This window comes from Mangifera indica, chromosome 18, assembly GCF_011075055.1.
Source record: "Mangifera indica cultivar Alphonso chromosome 18, CATAS_Mindica_2.1, whole genome shotgun sequence".
Lineage (NCBI taxonomy): Eukaryota > Viridiplantae > Streptophyta > Magnoliopsida > Sapindales > Anacardiaceae > Mangifera > Mangifera indica.
In genome coordinates this window covers 6,503,658-6,524,667 of record NC_058154.1, presented here as the reverse complement: position 1 = coordinate 6,524,667, position 21,010 = coordinate 6,503,658, and positions in this window count along the sequence as shown.

Here is a 21,010-nt window from a genome sequence, read left to right as displayed (position 1 = left end):
CACTCACACATGATGGAAGACTCGAACCAAATGCTTAGCCACAGAAATCTCATATAGCAGTACGTTTCATACTTGCAAATGTGTCGTACGACCTCGCGAGCAACCTGCATTTGGGAGCTAATTACTATGCATCTGTTAGGAATAGCATAACCGCTTCAACCTGAATAAAACAAAAATAAAGCGTTAGGCTCACAGCACCCCAGACTTACTCGATAACACCAGCTCCCTTTAATCCCTTATTTTTCATTGTGTTATTTTCCTATATATCCATGATCAAGTCTAATCTCCATATGAGTGACATGATCGGCTAGCCAATGGACACACGGAATATATATAAGTCTTCCTCTTCTACTCGAAATTCTCAATTTAAACTTAACTACTTTTCTAGTCATGTTCCATAGACCGAATCATGTGTGGCCATAGGTTCCAAGCTAAGATAGCAACACTAAGAGTAAATGTCGAACAACAGTAAAGAGTCAAAAGGTACCAACATGAGTTAATCCTCATAAAGTCTCACACAGTGAAGGAGCAGGGATTCATCCTTCCACTACTTTAATAGGTCGTCTTACTTATGCACACATGGTATGAATCATGTGCTACAGTGTGTATTTTCTCAAATGTCATTCACAACACTGTACAGATCTTAGTTCAGTCACTACCCCGAGCGTCTAATCTGAGTTCTTAATCATTTTCACACTTTCAGGTATTTATTTATATTAAGAACTCACATTTAGCATTCATAAGTTATTTGGACGTGGAGAATCCAAATCGATCATTTTCAAATATATCTATTCATGACCTCATCTTGATCAATCATCAAGGCGTCATTTTCATTTCAATAAATCTTTTCTTGAGAAATTTGTCTCCCATTGGTATGCTCTCTTAGCATCACAATTCTCAAGAATAATATCTCATCTTTGCTCGCTCTCTTAGCGCCAAAGGCGATTGCTCGTGTGAGTGAGCCAATCTTTAACTTGTGTGACATTACAATCTTGTTGAGCTAAAAATGATGTGTATGCAGTGAAAACCCAAGAATTTTGGGACATAAGTTCAAAACATAAAATGAACTTAAATTCATGGTTTTCGACATTATGTCATTAGTACAATATATAAGCTCAACACTCATCAATCATTATCTATGTAATCTAAGAAATTTAACATGTGCAAGATATACTTTTCTTGGAAGAATCTCAGTCAAAGGATCAGTGACTATATAATGCGTAAAATTATATTGTACGTTTATTTTCCTCTTGAAAATTGAGTCTCTTATTACGTTATGTCTAGTGTCGATACGTTTGGTTATCTTATAAAAAATTAAGATCTTTCATTTCAACAGACAACCATTGCTTTAACAATATTATCTTGCTTACTCAGATTCACAAAGAATCTTCTTAACCAAACAGTTTCTTGCACATTTATTAAATAGGCTATATACTAAGCTTCCGATGTGGATATGGCTACGCATCTCTGTTTCTTATCGCTCCAAGATATGGGTCCTTTTGGAGTAAGAAAACTTAGCTGTAATCTAATTTGCGTTGGTTTAAAAACACTTCCCCAATTGGAATCTCAATAGCCAATCAAACGTAAGTTCGATCCTTAATCACATAATCAATCATCCACAGAGCCTTAAAAATATCAACAATTCTACATACAGCCTTTTAGTGCTCTTTTCAATATTTACTTATACCGACTAACTAGCCTAATAACAAAGTAAATATTTGGGTATGTATACACTATAACATACATAATACATCTGATGACATCTGAATAGGTAACCTTTGACATTTCTCTGCTTCTATCTTAAGTTTTGAGACATATCTCTTTTAGCTCAATAATTCGTCATTTGACACAAGAATATCAACGGGTTCACAGTATATCATGTTGGATTATTCTAGAACCTTTTGAATATTACGCTCTTATGACAGAGTCAAAAGTTTTTTTGAATAATTCCTCTAAATGTAAATTCACAATATGTATTCTATTTTCCTACATCCTGCAAGTCAAAGATATGGACAACCATCCTTTGATGATTATCACTTACTTCAAATCATTTCTAGCTATTTATACATCATCACACATATTGATAGAATTACAAATTTGTCATCAGACTTTGTCACATAGACATGATGGTCTTGATTAATCATTTTAAAGTTCAAGTACCAGTATCTAGATGACAGTTTTAGGTCATTCAATGTCTTTGAAGCTTGCACACTTTACACTTCAGACCTATAACAATAAGATATATATCTTATTTCCTGCGGATTTCTTTGTCAAGTTTTCCATTAAAGAAAATTGTCTTGACATTCATCTAGTGTAATTCTAAATTTAAATGTGTTATCATAGCTGGAACTAGATACATTGAAGTAAATATTATAAATGATGAAAATATCCTTCTACACAATCTATACCTTCTCATTGGATATAGTTTTTTGCTATTAAGCAAAATTATATATATTTATTGAGCTATCTGCCTTGCAACTTTCAGAAAACTCATTTATTCCCAATGAATTTTCGATCTGGCGATAAGTCAACCAAAACCTAGAATTGGTTTGTTTTCTTTGTATTCCATATTTTCTTCCAATGCATTTCAAAATTTTCTTATCAAAGGATGAGATATTTATTTCAGGTTCTTTATCATCTTGGGGAGTGGTTATGAAACCTTGTTTTTACTTTAAAAACGTCACTTGAATACTTTTGGACGTCCACTTCAATGCAATTGAGAATTAATGCTCTCACTATCCGAAATAGATTAAAGCTTAATCTCAATGCTCCTACTAGGGTGAGATGAATGAAGCAAACAATTAAAGATCATTACTCCCACTATCCGAAATACGCTGGAGCTTAATTGCATTTGCTCCCACTAACTAAAACAAGTATAGGTCTTATATCTTAGGACTCAACTAATGGTCATTAAAAGATATCCATCCTCATTCTTTTCTCATCTCATTCAGATGAAACCTATTATCAACATCATCCTTTTTAAGAAAAATATCCTCTATGAATGTAGTATCTCTAATACAAGTCCAATTAATCTTCCAACGAAATCCTCCCTTATGAACACATACCCTTTAGAGTGCTCAATGTATCTGATAAAGATACATTCATTTCTTCTTAGTCCCAATTACTCTAACTTATGAGAAAAATTATGGATTGATATTGCTAACCACTGAGGTTGCAATCAATTATCTCAAATTTCTCTCTGACCATAACTCATAGGGAGTGGAAGTAACTGGATTAGTAGGCAATCAGTTAAGTTCTCTCGCAACAATAAATATCATATCATCACAAAGTGACTTGACATTTTGCTTGCACTTTCATTGACTTAACCATTTCCAATAGAGTTCAATTACTCTTCTTCACTACACTAGTTGTTACAAAGTTTTGGAATTACTATTTACCATACTATTTATTTCATTACTCAGTTCCTTGATCTATTGGAACAAATACTCAAGATCTCGGTGAGTTCATAAAACTCTTATTTATTTTGTTTAATTGATTCTCAACCTCAATTATATATAGTGTCTAAAGCAGTCTACTACTTTTGACTTATGGGAGATCAAGTAGACAAGACCAAATCAAGCATTGTTATCATCATTAGTAATGAAAAATGAGATACATTTTCAAACTTTACATTCATAGGAAAATATATATACCTAAGTATATAGATTGCAAAGGAAGTCAAACTCATATAGTTTTGTCAAATGGTTTTCTAGAAGTTTTTCTAACTAAGCAATACTTACATATGGATAATTCTATATATGTGAAAGTTCCTAATAAACTTTCATAAGCCAATTTATTCAACCCATCTTGGCTTACATGCCCAAATGTAAAATGTCATATATTTGCATTCATATCCATACACATAGAAGAAGCAAATAATGAAAAACTTAACATCATAAAAAATGTAAGGTGACAAACACCATATAACCATTCAACCAACAAACCAAATCTGTAGAAATCAATTCTATCATATTTCAATAGAACACCCAGAGAAATTCAAATTATATCTTAGTTTAAGAAGAACAAGTACTTTGACCAAGATTTACTGAATATTAGAGCATATTGGATTTTGTGTAGGTATAGGATTCGATCATCTGCAAAACTTATTTGCTCGTGTCTATTCCTCTTACTATAACCCTTGTGTTGTTGCCCACATATATCTAATCCATTTTATTCAAAATTCGATAGAAATCTACTAAAGATCTTCTATCATAAACTACTTGGTCGGTGGCTACAGAGTCCATAATCCACGTAGGATAATACTCAGTTAATATCATAGTATCAGAAAATCAAAGTTTCATCACTTGATTTTAAACAAGACTATCATTTTCATCTCTGTTCATTCACAGGCGATATAATTCTTGTTGCTTCTATTGCAACTACTCATCTTGTTTTCATCTCTTCTTCTAGTGTTTTTGCCACTCTTCTCATTTCAATTCCTTGTTCTTATTCTTTGAGCATTAAACGATCTTCTTCTTATATTAGGACTTGAGCCACTCACTTTTGAAAATTGATTCTGTAACGTATGCATAAGCATTAAATTCAGCTACCTCATGGGTACTTATCCTCCAATTTTATGTGGCTAGAATAATTGAAAAAAGTCCTTCTTTTCTCATTGTGGGTCATATGTACCTTGATACACTCCCACTTTCGAGAAGAAATCATTTTTCTAAATAAACCTCATGTTCATGTATCAGGTTACGCGTAGTTGACTTTAGTTTTATAATTAGATTTGACATTCAATCAAATTCAAAAATCAACTGTCATCAGTTGAGGACTGTAGTTCCTCCAAACTTTTCAACTAAAACCAGACTTATGGCATATGCAGTTGAACTTTCATGATACTTATATACCAGATTGATAATCATGAAATTAATCAAGATATCACACGAAGTGGATCTTGCTTCTTACATGCGTGATGTGGGTCCACATCACGTTTATGTAAGGCACTGATTAGATTTCTATCCCTTAGCTAGCCACAACTAAATCTTAACCTGATTCACAGCCTCTAAAGCCTTTTGCTCAACTAGGATATTATGCATTTCAAATGCCACATGGTTTAATTCTCTCTATTCAGTATCATTTTCATTCAAATCAGCCATCATTTTCTAAGATGTTATGGTTAACTAGATCATTGAGACATCTATCTAACATAACGCTATCAATGCAATCAAATACACATCAATTGTCGTAATTACGTATTAAAATTTTAAAATATCTCACATAAGGCACAGAATCAAAAGTTCACTATGTTCCCAATCATCTCCTATGACACAAATGCTTGACATTTTAAACTTTAATCTAATTACGCCAATATTAATTTTGGATGAGAATTTCATTAAATTCTACCAATCTCAGAATTTTCACACTTAACAAATATATATGATACAACGAATGCATCATCTATTTTGATTAGGACCATTTCATCAACTTGTATTGATCTTTAAGTCACTTTATCCATGATAAAGTCTCTATTACATTTGCGTTATGTCAAATACCTCGTATTACGTTAGTTTTGGGAATAACGATAAAATAATGAATATTCTATCGTACATTACTAAGCTGTAATGAATCCACTCAGTCCCAAAAGGTTTCAATTCTTGTCCCGAATAAGATCATTGATTACGGGAATCATATTCATGCATGAATATTTTCTCTTTCCCAATTAAGAGAACTCAATAGGATATTGATAATTTCTACATGCAACGTGATGGTTTCTAATCAATAAATTTGCATGAAGTAGAAACATGTATCCTAAAACACCAATATGTGTTTTCGGGAGTTGGAATAAGATATTACATGTCATTATACGCTGTAAAACTCATGGAACACATCTCATTTACCAATCCAAGTACTACACAACTTCTAAAGGACTAGAAAACAAGTTTCACGTGTCAATACACTCTAAAAATAGGTGTTTATGGGCAGAAATAAGCTCATAAGCTCCTTCACGTGCCAAGTAAACACCGCACGCGTCTCCACACGTTGTATATATGTCTACATACGTTGTCACATGCCTTCACGCACCGTATATGTGTATGCACGTGCCATCACGCGTCAGGGATAACTCAGACGCACTGAAACCCACGTGCTGGGCAACTCATTCACACGGTTTCATGCATCGAAAATAGGTCTCACGCCTGGTCAAATGTTGATCGTTGACTAGTCAACTATTTGACCGTTGACCGATCAACAGTTGATCGAGTTATCCATGGGTCAAGATCTGGGTTGGGTGACTCGGTTGACTAAACGGGTTAACCCGTTGATCGGTTTGGGTATTGACCAACCCGTTGACCTCAAGTTTGGGTAATCGGGTTTTTCCAACCCGATTTTGACCCAAAATTGTGCGATGAACCCTAATCTTACTGTCCATCTAATTGGCCATTTTTCGACGATTTACTGGTGACAAGACCATAAGGCTTTTGTAGCCCAGTCAATGTAGAGTCCAATTGTTCCAAGATCTGACATCGACGGTGTCAGAATCCATCGAAACGATGAGCAAGAAAAAACGTGCCTTGGGTCTCAGATTTGGGTCTATTTCGATCGATTCCAGCGTTAATTCGAGTTGATTTTCAATTTAAAACATGTAATATTATTCCTAGCATACATCAAACATGTTTCCCAACACCAATTTCATGCAATTTTGGCCGAATTAAATTCGTCCCCAAAAATGAAATTTTAAACAAATTTCTATATACAGATACATAACAAATATGTATCCTAGGCTCTGATACCAATGTTAGAAACAATTAAACATGCCAGGATCTAAATTCTGTGAAATCTGTAAATAGAATTTACGTACCCGTTTATGTGTTCGATGAAGCGTCTTCGAAATCTACACGAGGTGTTGATGTTAGTCTGTTTTCACGATGCCATTTGCCTACATACTGATTTCCATTTGGGAGACCAATTTACTGTGTATTGGTTTTGGCAGGAGAGAAAAGTTCACTGTAAAAATGGCGTTCTCTCTCATTTTTCATCTTCTCACATCACCATATCATCACATTTTTTGGGAGGCAGTTAGGACTTTATATAAAAGTCCAACTGCCAATAACTGCTAATAACTGCTCTTTGGCAGTTAATCAAATCGGGTCAGGTTGACCCGTCATGGGTGGACCCGGATCCAATAAAAACATATTCGGCTTCCACAGTAGAAGTTGTCACGGAGTTTTGTTTCTTTAAAAACCATGAGACCAATATGTTTCCTAAAAATTGACAAATATCATTACTGCTCTTTTTATCAATCCTACATCCCTCGAAATTGACGTCCAAAAATGCTTTTAATTTGAATGAAAACCCTTGAAAGTACCCACATGTATACATTAAACATGATGTCCAGTCTAGATATCATTAAATACAATAATACACCTATCATGCTTCCATATGCTTTAATATTAACACTTTTACCTACTTACCTAACTTGATTAAGGTGATCATGCGAGTGGATTGCTCTTTTGCATCACTCATATTGAATCTTTTGAGGAGGTCATTCATATATTTTTATTGTTTAAACAAAATTCCTTCTTTGAGTTATTTGATTTGAAGACCAAGGAAGTATTTGAGCTCTCTTATCATACTTACTTTGAATTCTCCTTGCATCATCTTAAAAAATTCTCAACAATACCAAGGAACCAGCCTAGGCTTGTTTCTTACAACAATACCAACTACATCCACCTTGTTTTGGTATACCCATTATGTGTCAATGGTGGGATGATTCATTGGCTTTGGAACTAATTCCCAAACTTTGTTTCTCTCAAATTGATTCAACTCTTCTTGCATTGCAAACATCCAACTCTTATCATCAAGAGTTTTTTTCTACCTTCTTGGGCTTCATTTATGACAAAAATGCCATAAATAGACATATGTTTCTTAATGAATGTAGCAATTCTCTTCAAATACATGTCTCTACTTAAAATATGATCTGAAAAGACGTGCATAACTAGACTGCTTAATTTAAAATCTTATCATTCAATACATGATCATAAATATTTAAGCATGCAAAAAGTGTCATATAAATAAAAATTGAAACACATAATTTATTAAAAATTCATAAATGTACTTAATTTAAAGTTATTCTGCATAGATAAATCTCAAAAGATAACTAAAATGTTCCACATACATAAAGGAAAGAAAGTAAAAAAGAAAATGACAGTTATTCTTCTCACCCTCACATAGTTGTTTATTAGATTATTGGCTTCTCCGTATGCCCCGTTACTCACCTCTGCCTATAAAACAACAAGGAGGAACACGTGAGTAAAAACATTCAATAAGTCAATGATCTTTCAACACCCTGAATGTTCATAAAATGGGTATACCTAACATTCTATTTGCGAATTTGAATGTGGTCACAACTCAACACTTTCATACTCTATTATAGGCCATTTACAAAGGTTACTATAACCTAAGTTGAAATTGACATGTCTAATGTCTTAGTGAAAGTGTATGAAACCTTCTATTTTACTATTTGTCATATCTTCTGCACATGTCGTACGACCTATTAGGCTAGCTATCTGGACACCTTGGTCACACGAAAAAAACTTTGGTAACATCATTTCTTTTACCTTATAAACTAATTGGAACTATTGTCTAAACTATCTTGGATGACCTCATACCATGGGTATATATATGGTGCATTCTGCTAACCACGTGAGAAAATATTTGAAAAGCCATAATCCGTACCATGCATACCTAAATAAATTAGGTGGTTATGCGCCTTAGCACTAAGTGCATGATGCATCTCATAGGTATTCAACCCTATTGATTTCATGAATCTTACCACTTACGCATATAACTGGTGGCTAATTGAATATGAACCATTTTCTTAACTTTTTTATAATTTTTTGATGTAGATCTAACTCAATCAAGGTCTTGTGATGTCTTCCACATAGTCAGACACTCTTTCTAATTTTATCTAGCTTATTTTTCTTACTAAAATCTTTTATTTTTTTCTCTTTCTTCTTCTTCCCCTTTACTGTGGTTAATCTAGGGGTAAACTAGTCTTTTTTACTAAGTATACAAGTGTATGCATAGGTTACACCCCTATGTGCCTCTTTTTGAGTGAGGAGTTTACTTTTGGAAAGTCACATATGAGAGTGTGTCCCATAACACAATCAAATGTGCCTCTCCTCAAAATAAGCGTGCAAAAATTGTGGACTTTCCTATTTTAAACTATAGACATAGGCATGTATAAGGCCATACACGACCATGTGTCATAATCTAATTATCATAAAAATTCACAAATTCATTGATATTTCCTACTATCTTTTGACTATCAAATTCATAAGACATCTCTAGGCATACTAAACATACTCTAATTAATTAAACACATATATAGTGTTTAATCATCATGGATCAACTAATGTTCATCTAAATTTGTAATCCACATTCCAACCTCACACTTATGGTAAAAAGTAGAATATTTCATCAATACAGAGACATAGATACATATAAAAATGTCATCATGGCAATTTCAATTAACAAAAAACTAGAATATTTAAGGCAGATATCGTCAACTCATAGAATCATGCATGATTAACCAAGGGAAGAAAGAACTTACTTATCTTTTGATGTACAAGCAATTCTTTTCATAGCTACAATGATTTATGGCGATTGACAACTTCTTCTAGTGACCAAAACAATTTTCTATCTTTGTTCTCTCTTTTTAAGGTATGGTTAGGTAAGAATAATGTGAGAGAATTAGGTTAAATGTGTTTTTATTTTTGTCTACTCGATGCGATACATTGGTGTGTATGGGTTATACATGGGCGTGTGTCACATTGCACAACTGAGGTAACAATTGATTTTGTTGCGATCGTGATTTTATCTAAAAATTCAAATTCATTGACAATAAACAACTATGTATACCCCTATACATGGATGTGTATTACTTTTGAGATCATTTAATAATTCAATTTAAAACAAAATAAAAAGACTAAAATACCCTTAGACTTACCTGTGGGTATTACAATGAAGCTCTTGTCCTTACTCTTTGGGTAGGATCTCCAATGATATTTCCTTCATTTCATCATTCACCCTTGAATATGCGAATTCTCTTTATGGTTCATGAGGTTGCATAAGTTCATCTTCTTGTTCTTTAAACTCAACTTGATGATCTTTTTTTTTTTTTGGTTTAGATGAGTCTTTAATTTTTAGATCTTCCATGAGCTTAATGACTTCATCTTCATTTATATTTTCTACGCACTTAGATGATTAATCAAATACTACATGTATAAATTCTTCAACTAAGAGAGTTTTCTTATTGAAGACCTTATACGCTTTAAAAGTGGTAATGTCACTTAGGAAAATTGCTTCATTCGACTTGACATCAAATTTTCCTAAGTTATCTTTACCATTGTTGAGCACAAAACATTACAACTAAGGGGATAAAAATATGCAATATTAGACTTTTTCCCTTTGAATAACTCAGTGAAGGTTTTTTTAAGATTGGCCTAATCATGACCTTATTTATGATATAGCATGATGTGTTAATGGCTTCATCCCAAAAATACTTTGGTAAATTATGTTCACATAATATGGTCTGAGCCATTTTTACAAGTATCTTATTTCTTCTCTCAATAACTTCATTTTGTTGAGAGGTCCTAGGTGCCAAAAAATTATGTTCAATGTCGTGCTCATTGCAAAATATTTCAAAATTCAAAATTTCAAATTCTTTCACATAATCACTTTTAATGCTTGTAACTGCATAGCCTACTTAATTTTGCAATTTCTTAACAAATGGAACAAACATATGAAACACATCAATTTTATGAGCAAGAAGCAAAACCCAAGTAAATCTTGAGAAGTCATCAACAATCACAAAACAATAATGTTTTTCACTTAGACTTATAGTTCTAGATGATCTACACAAATCTGTATGTAAAAGTTGAAGGGATTTTGAGGTTGAAACATAATAATTTGTTTTAAAGCAAACTTTTGTAATTTGCCTTTCATGCAAGCATCACACACATGATCCTTTTTTAAAATCAACTTTGGAAAACCTTTTACTAAATTTCTTTTAGAAAGTTTTTGCAAAACATCAATGCTTGCATGTCCTAATCTCCTATGTCATAGTCACATGTCTTCCTTCTTAGTTGACATAAGACATAGGTCTTTAGATGCAATGTCAAGCAAGTCTATAATGTAGACATTTGAATGTCTATGACCAATTAATGCAATTGCATTTGTGCTAGCATCAACAATCTTACGACATAAAGAGTAAAAACTAATTTTGAAACCCTTATCACATAATTCACTTATACTAAGTAAATTATGCATATGACTTTCAACAAACAATAAATTATTAATGAAGAAAGAAGAGTTACCTATTGTATCAATGAAACTCACCTTTCCTTTTGAGTTGTTCCCAAAGTTGACATTACGTCCATCTTTGGTCTTCAATGAGAAGAATAGACTTTCATGTGCAATATATCTGGTTTCTTTAGAGGCCTAAATGAGTTTGGGAAGGGATTATTTCTATTATATCCTAGACCTTCTTTATTAAGACCACTCCTTTGTAAGGCAAGTATTTCATCCAAACTTTTAGTGTTAGTTTTATATTTTTCAAATAATTCATTTGAACTTGACACTTTCTTCTTTAATTTTTCATGTTCTTTTTTAATACATGTTAATTCCTTTATGCATAATTCCTTTTCATTTGATACAACTTCAAAATCAATCTTCAATTTATCATTCTCATATGAGAATGTGTCATGCTCCTTTTTAATGTTAATTGCTTCTTTAATACTTTGTATTTAGTTTCCATGCTTTCATATTCGTTCATTAATTATACAAATACAACTTGCAATTCATTTAAAGAATATAAGTTTAGATCATTTACTTCATCTTCCAAGTCACTCTTGGCTATGACCCATATGTTGGCCTTTTCATCTTCCAACTTACTCTCATTGCTTGAGTTATCACTTCCACTTTATTTTGTGACAAGAAATTTCTTCTTAAACCTCTTTTCCTTTTTCTCCTTCTTCTTATTTCTTAAAGGACAATTTTGGTGAATATGGTTAAGTTTCTTGCATTCATAGCAAATTTTTTTATTATTGCTCTTTTTGCCATCTTCCTTTGTTCCTCTTTGTCTAGCAAACCCCTTTCCTTTGTTCCTCTTTGATCTTGATAAGAATTTGCTAAATTTCCCAACTAGAAGACTCAAACCAACTTTATCCATGGAAGAGTTTTCTTCCTATTCCTTTCACGAACAACTTTCAAGGCAATATCTCTCTTTCTTTGGTTTCCTCTTCATCTCATAGGTAAGGAGACTTCCTATGAGCTCATCCATTCCCATCATGCTAAGATTCTTGGACTTTTTAATAGTGGTTACTTTCATGGTCCAAGAATCCAGTAACGATTTCAAAATCTTTTCACTAATTTAATGCCTCAAATTTCTTCCCAAGTTTTTTGAGATCATTTATTAAGTTAAAGAACCACTTATACATGTCAATGATGTTCTCTCTAAACTTTATTTCAAACAATTCATATTCCTAGGAAAGAAGTTCAATCTTTGACTCCTTAACTTAACTTGTTCCCTCAAGTATGGTTTGAAGTATGGTCCAAACTTCTTTAGTTGACTCACAAACTGATACCCTATTAAATTTGGTAGCATCAAGAGCATAAAATAAAATTTTAATAACTTCAGCATTTAAATTCATCATTCTTTCATTCTCATCATTAAAGTTTATTTTATTTTTCGGTTCATTGGTCATAGGGTCCATTGGCACTAAATCACCATGTTTAATAATTTTCAATAATTTAAAATCAATAGACCTAACATAAAGTTTCATTCTAATTTTCCATTGGGTCTAGTTGCTTCCACTAAACAATGGGGGCCTAGTGATGCATTGGCCTTTGGTGAAAATGGGTGTAAAGGTACTGGTCATTTAGAAAGATTGTTTAAATCTAAAAATTGATAGATTTTAAGAAAACTATAGCCCAATCTCTAATACCAATTGAAAAACTGTTTTGAATAGCTAAAATGAATCTAAAGGGGGTAGGGAGTCAATAGAATCTTTAAAAAAACAACAAATGAATTCTTTTAAGCACAAAAATTTATACAAAAAAAACATTCAATTAATCAAATTCAACAAAATAAATTAGCACAAACAATTCAATGTGCACAAACAATTAATGAAAATAATCAACAAACAACCAACAATTAATAAAAGCTAAAATAAGAGTAGAGTTTAGAAAAGCTCAATTTAGAGTGATTCAAAGCTTTTTCTTGCAAGCCTTCTATATCTACTTCTCCAAGAAAACCACCTTAGAATTCCAATATCACTTGAAAAACTTTTTTACACTTAGTTTGTTTGGGATTGCGTCTAATACACTAGTTGATACATAATTTTGCCCTTAAGTGTTTATAATACAAATTTTGAAGTATTGAATGCCTCATAAAGGTTGAAAATATAAAGTTTAGCTCAAGGATACTCTCAAATGAATGAGTTTAGTTTTTGTGAGAGATTTAGAGAGAAAGCAACAAATGAAAATGGAAGAGAGTAGAATAATTTTCTTTATGTAGCTTGTCTAACCCTCCTCTTTTCAAAGTGAGCTAAATTTATAAAGCTTAGTGATAGGGTTGAGCAAATTTCCATTGAGCTTGAGTTGCTTTGAAAAAACTAGTCATTTGTCTTCTAAAAACAATGTTTTGCTCTTAAAAATCCATAAGCACAGTCAGCATGTTTCAAGAGCATCGTTGGCATTTGACTTTTACGGCTAAGTCAACCTTGGTCAAAGTTTCCAATGGATAGCTTTAAATGCACTAACCACAGGCGACACTTTCTTGGCACAGACAATTTGCTTCATTTATTTGTTTTGTAAAAATGCTAAAAGCTTAATCGACTTCCATGCTAACTTGTGTACAATTAATATAATGGCTTGATTTTATAAAGGGCATGATTGGCACAATTGAAGTACGACTGGACATTGCACTTTGACTACTTCATATGCACTGTTGGCAAAGCATTTTGCACAGTTGGACAAGAATGCAAGTGCATAACTCGACTTATGAATGTTGCACGGTTGGAAGGTCCTTGCATAGTTGGCACAATTTGAAGATCACAATTGGAAGGAATTTGAGACAAGAAGAAACACGACTAGAAGGATTAATATTACTCAACTAGATAACTTAAGGAGGCACAGTTGGACTAAGAGGTGTAGGTTAGCAAGGCAACTTTCTCTTTAAATTTCAACTAGGTTTCCAGAAGGCTGAATAGGAGGTGCACGACTATGTCATGGCTAAAACATGACTTTATTATCTTCAATTCGATTCCATCTTATTTTTACCCTACAAATTTCAAGTTTTGTCCAGTTTGTCATACTTAATACATTCTTTAGACATATAAGTATTTTCAACTTATGTTTTTATCATCATCAAAACAACAAGGTCTACCATAATTGTTCCAATAAAGTTTATGTAATGATTTCAATAAAGTATTGTGTATCTACGACAACTAGAATGCTTGAAGAAGCTCGTTTTTGAATGTCTTATGTGTCTATCTAACTCTTTGGAGGTATTTTATTTTTATAGGGTGAAGAGGTGGAATTACACGTAGATATTAAATCTAAAGATTCTTAATACAAGTATGATTTTAAAGATTTAATTTTATTCTAATTGCATAAAGTAGGATAATTGCATTGATTACATAATCCTGATTAATAAGAAACCATTGTTTTCTCCTGTGGACCTAGGATAAAATAGAAAAATAATTTCATAAATATTAGAAAGTTCAACTGCCATGTGAAGTTTTTCTCATTTTTTGGAAGTCATAAAACTTTTATTTGTATTATAGTTTGATTTGCCAATAAGTGACATGTCTGGTTGTAACTTTTCTTGCTAACTTATCTATATAATGTGTATGAATGTGATTAGAAGATTTGATTGTTTATTTCTCTCTATTTCAAAATTACTTAATAAGAAAAATGTGGTGTTATTGTTGAAAAAATAGTTACTTTATCATGAACTCTAACTCCTTTCAAACACCACGCAGAAGCAATGAAGCACTATGCTAAATATAAAGAAAATATATGCACCACTATGCTTTCATATCAAGAATAATAAGATGCACATGTTAATATGAAGAAAAGTTCCTAATATAAAAAATTTAAGAAGTTTTAGCTTGCTATGGTTGCATAAAATCTTCTGTTATATGAATCCAGTCAAGCTTATGAAGAAGCTTGCAAATTGTGTTTTAGTTCTTCCGGACAACGAATGTATATGCAAATAATAAAACATAATGTAAGAATTGTATGAAATGCAGATGATGATGAGACATTATGTATCATCACATCATTTTAAAAAACGAAAAGCAAAAATGCTTTAGTTCTTCCAGACCATGAATGTATATGCATCACAAATATCACTATGCAAGGGTAATTGATACGTTTGTGACTAAATACAAAGTACCAAACCTTCAACAAAAGCTTCACATCAGCTGATAGCCAAAATGTTAGACAACCCTTCAACTGAACACAAAACAAATGGAAATATTTGCGTACTGAAAAGAAAATGCCTAGTCCAAATTCTGATAAGTGCAAAAAGGAAAAGAACTATGACCATCATCATCCAAAGATAAAGACCAAAAGTATAGAACTATCAAATTAACAAGAAAAAGCTTAATGAAGCAGGTACAACTAAACTTCCAGGGAAAACTTTCACTGAAACAATAAAACAGACTTCTTGACACTTGGAAAAAGAGCTCTGAATATGACATTGTCGGTATATATAACAAATGAGAATAAGCCCCAAATCTAAATTTACTCTTCTATGGCCTGATTCTCCCCTGCTTGCGCTTGGGTGACCTTGACTTTGTCTTTTGGAAGAGTGAGAGGTTGATCCTGTGCAACAACTGATGGGGCTTTGACCAGGTGAGTTCCTTTCTCCAATTCGACGGCAGCCTCTCTCTGCTCCTTTGCTTTCTTGCCCTTCATCCTGCCAGGAATTTTTTATTAGAACTCAATGGGTAGATAAAACATAATTAAACAAATGAAGGTGGTAGCAAACCTCCGTTTATGGTCTCTCCTCTCTGGCTACTCTGATTTTATCAATCTTCTTAATAACCTTTAGAGTGCTTTCTGCGAGATTTCTGTCACATCTCTCTAGTCTATTACGCTTCCTTTCAAATTCAAAAGTTGAGTCCTTAGAACAATGTAAAAAGAAGATCAACATTTAATGTTACTATATTCGTTCAAACATCAGAGATTGTGTAACTAGAAAGACAGCAAAGCAAGATAATGAAACCCAAGTATTCACCTGTGTCATGTCCTTCCCATGCAACCGCCTATAGGCCTTGGTCCATTTTACTTTACGAGGATTCCTTCATCTTAAAGTTTTTGTGAAATTTGGATCTACAAAATTGGAATATCTACAGAAGGATCACTTGTCAGGTGCTACATTCACAGCCAGAGATTACCAAACATTTATAAAACATTGTGAATGTAACATAAGGATTAATGGATGACTATTATGAGATACTTTTTAAAATTTTTAATAAGTAATTAGGTATATTTTTTTTTATATTTATTTGTCACTTTTCTCACATGTATATTATATATATTTTATATTTATTTTACTTATTTATATTATATTTTTAAAAATTATAATTTTATTAAAAATATATATTTAAAAATAAATAATTTTAATATATTTAAACTGTAATCTAAATCAGATCAGACCATATTTTTTTATTTTAATTTGATTTCAAATTTAAAATAATTTAATTTAATTTAAAAAAATTTAAAACTATTTTGTCAGTTTTATTTAAAAAAACTCTCAAATCACACTATATTAAACTGTGCCATAGTTGTGAAAAGCACACTTTTAGAGTGAGGTGGCTCAGGGAGACAGGTTCAACGCTTTCGAAAGTGCAAGGCAAGAGGAAGTTGAGAAGCAATGCTTAAGTCGCGCTTTTTGGTGCATAAAAAGATAATAAAAGTGGTTACAGAACCTGCCCTAATACTAATACTATATCCTATAAGTTTAAAAAAAAATTTATATCACTCTTTTAAACAGTTTATTTACAGTGGCAGCCAACTTTCTGATTTTTCATCCGCTTCTTCTCGCTGGAAATCTTCATCAATTAAACAAGATTTCAGCAGATTCTTTTAATATTCGAGCGTTTTAGTGTTTCTCTGGTGGATTGTTACATTATTCCAACAATTAATCCTAACCACAATTCATGAACCAACGATTTCCGAAAGCACCGGTTTACGGTTTAAAAAAATAATAACCTTAAACCGAAACCGTAATAGGACGGTTTGTAACCAGTTCAGAACCGATAGTTCCGGTTCATAATCTCGGTTCGAAACCGATATTGAACCGTCAATTCTAATACACGACCTTAATTTATTTTTTAAATTATTAATTATAATAATTAAAAATTAAAATAAAGGTTTGGACTTAATTTTTCAATTAAGCGTTCTACGTATCTTCTTGGGGTTTAGAAGAATCAAAGCCTATATAATTCTCTTACCTTTGCGTATCCGATAACTGACAGTATCCCCTTACCTTATCATTCATCTCCGTTATCTTGACTATTGTTTTCCGTCATCGAACTATCCATAGTTAAATCAAACGATTCTTTATTGAATTCCACTTTTATATCTTGTTGGCGTAATTTGGCTCTTATCCAATCGTCCAAGCATACTTGGGCTTCAATAGATTCAAGAGCGAAACTTGATCGTCTATCATCCAATATATTGCTCTCTTGACTAAAAACTTGTTGCGACAGTTGATACTGGTGCTGTTATGACTTGTTTAGCAATTATTGTTAATATTGGAAATGTTGATGCATATCGACTCTACCATTTTAGAACTGGAAAGTTTTTACCTATATTGTTGTCACCAAACTTAAAAATAGTAGTTAAATAAATATCAAACTTCGAGGTGGACCCTAATGTTCCTCTTGGTCTTTTGCCCCTTTGCATTATAATACGATCATCATAACTCATATTTTGGGTTGATGATGGGGCAATAGGTGGTAGTGAGAAAGAAAAACTACCTTGATTACCATAAATTAATAAATATTCAGCATAAATTTCTTTAATTAAATTCATAATGTTAATTATAGTTAATAGAATATTAACTTCATCCTCGCAATCTAATTGCAAACATTCATAATATAATGTCAAATAATTTGTAACACCATCTAATTTAAACCTAGAATAAAAAAAAACTGATACGAACCTTATGAGAACCACACCTCAAAAGCTAGCTATTGAGATGGGAGAGCCCAAGGTCATATAAACCCTACACTAGTTGCCTATACTTTTCAATATGGGATCCAAGTCTCATACATTGCACTTAGGATCCTAACATACCACCACGCTCTGCAGCCCCGGCGCCTACGTGGGCTGACTGTTCGTTAGCTCCCTGCTAGCCCCAGGCGAACACTGCAATGTCAGCATCATCACCCACGCCGCACGATTGCAACTTGGAGACGTGGTGATGGCTTTGATATCAAATGATACGAACCTTAGGAGAACCACACCTCAAAAGCTAGCTATTGAGATGGGAGAGCCCAAGGTCATATAAACCTCACACTAGTTGTCCATACTTTCCAATGTGGGATCCAAGTCTCATACCTTGCACTTGAGATCCTAACATACCACCACGCTTCGCAGCCCCGGCGCCCACGCAGACTAGCTATGCGCTAGCTCCCTGCTAGCTCCGGGCGAAAAATTGCAATGTCGGCGTCACCACCCGCGCTGCATGATTGCAACTGGGAGACGTGGTGATGGCTCTGATACCAAATGATACAAACCTTAGGAGAACCACACCTCAAAAACTAGCTATTGAGATGGGAGAGCCCAAGGTCATATAAACCCCATACTAGTAGCTCATACTTTCCAATGTGAGATCCAAGTCCCATACCTTACACTTGAGATCCTAATAAAAACAAGCAACAAGAAAAATTTTTAGAATTTTTTATAGTAAGTTAACCATTTTGTTTTCATTAAAAAAATAGTGTTTTTAGAATAACATCTTGTTCGGTTTCTTGTAAAGCCCCAATAATATTAACAGTTTCGTTTAAAAACAAATGAGAAGTGAGATAATAAGCCCCACTTAAAGTATAAGTTGCATTATTAAAATTTCTTAATACATTTAAAATTGTTTTAGAAACATCCCAATATTGGGGATATAATGTAACTTGTGGTATATTTTGTAAAATAAATATGCACAATAAATTCCGATAATCAAAAGACTCGTTGAGTAATTCATATGTTGAATTTCAACGAGTCGACACATGCTTAGGAAACTTTTTGGTTTTCTATTATGTTGTTTACAAAATTTATCCTATTATTTCATAGTTTGGGGATGTGTCCATAAAAATGAAATTACTATTTTTATTGAACTAATATAATTATTAAGACAATTTAAACCCTCTTGTACACAAATTTAATACATAACATATACATTTAATATGAAAAAATCTACTACCTAAATTGGGTTTACAAATTTTAATTAAATCAGTTATTAAGGCCGTATTTGAATGTGCATTATCAAATGAAATTGGAAAAATTTTAAAAACTAATTTATATTTTTCTAATATTCTTTTACTTATTTTATAAATATTATCAGTTGTATGTCGGTCATTAAACACCTTAAATGCTAAAATTCTTTTTTGTAATTCAAAATTGTCATCTATCTAATGATAAGTTATACCCATGTAAAAGTGAACTTGTCAATGGTCACTCCAAATATCACTACATATAGATACATGTCTATCAAAATTTGTAAAAACTTAAATTAATTTTTTTTTTTGTTTTTTATATAAACTAAATAATGATCTTTTTAATATGATTTTTAGAATAGTTTTATGTGCAGGATTCAATGCAGTTTTATAATAATTATTAAAACCTAAATTTTCACCAAAACTAAATGTTAAATGATCTATTGCTATCATTTTTGTAAATTCTTCCTTACTTTTATTATTATTATAAATAAATAAAAATTTATGTGCAGAACTATACCCGGTTAGTTGTGTTTGACCTCTACTTTGACCCATTTTGTCTTGATGCTTCGACTCTAAGTGTCTTTTAAACATCCCGTATTCATCTCCTTGTTTGAATTTATAAAGTTACTTACAATAATTGTAAGCAACTTCAAAATTATCATGTTCTTTTTGTATTTTCTTGAAATGAATTTTGAAAATATCGGAGGTAGGAATTTTTTGGGAGTGTTGTTCCATCTCTACCTGTTATTGATGTTATTATTGTTGTTCCACCTCTACATATTGGTTTTCACTTTTTTGTATTGAAAAATCATCTATAAATTGATTTTCATTCATATTTGATATATATGAATATTAACCGAATCTCTTATTACCAGAAGAGTGTCTACTACTTGTCATTTTTTAATAATAAATAAAATTAATTATAGAAATAAATTATATGATTAATTATGAAATATAATAAAAATATAATAAATAATAAATAAAATTAATTATTGAAATAAATTCTATAATTAATTATGAATTATATAATAGAAATAGAAATTATAATTAATAAAAAATAAAGAAAAAATTTAATTAAATTTGAGGGAATTTAATTGAAAGATGAAAGAGTATTAAAAATTGAAAGAATGAGAAATGAGAGTAAATGAGAGACTTTGAAAAATTGAGTAGAAGAATTGAGAGATTGAATAGATATATATAGGAAAATTAAAAAAAAGGAGGTAAAAGCTGATTTTAGAAATTTTGCAGGAGAATTTCTAAAATATGCAATGGATAACGGTCCCCTGCATATTTGCAGGAACCATTGGTTCCTTTTTTAAAATTTAAAAAAATAAAAAAATTTAAAAAAAATTTGAAAATGTCGGTTCATAAGATATGAATTGTCGATTTAACTATAGGTTCATAAATTAGATATAAATCAATAGTTTTATAGTTTAAAATTAAATAAATTAAAATTAAACCATTAAAATCTGATTTTGATTTTGATTTAACTTGATTTTAATTTTACTAATATTGTTTTGATTTTATCCGGTCAATTTTAATCTGGTTCACGGGCA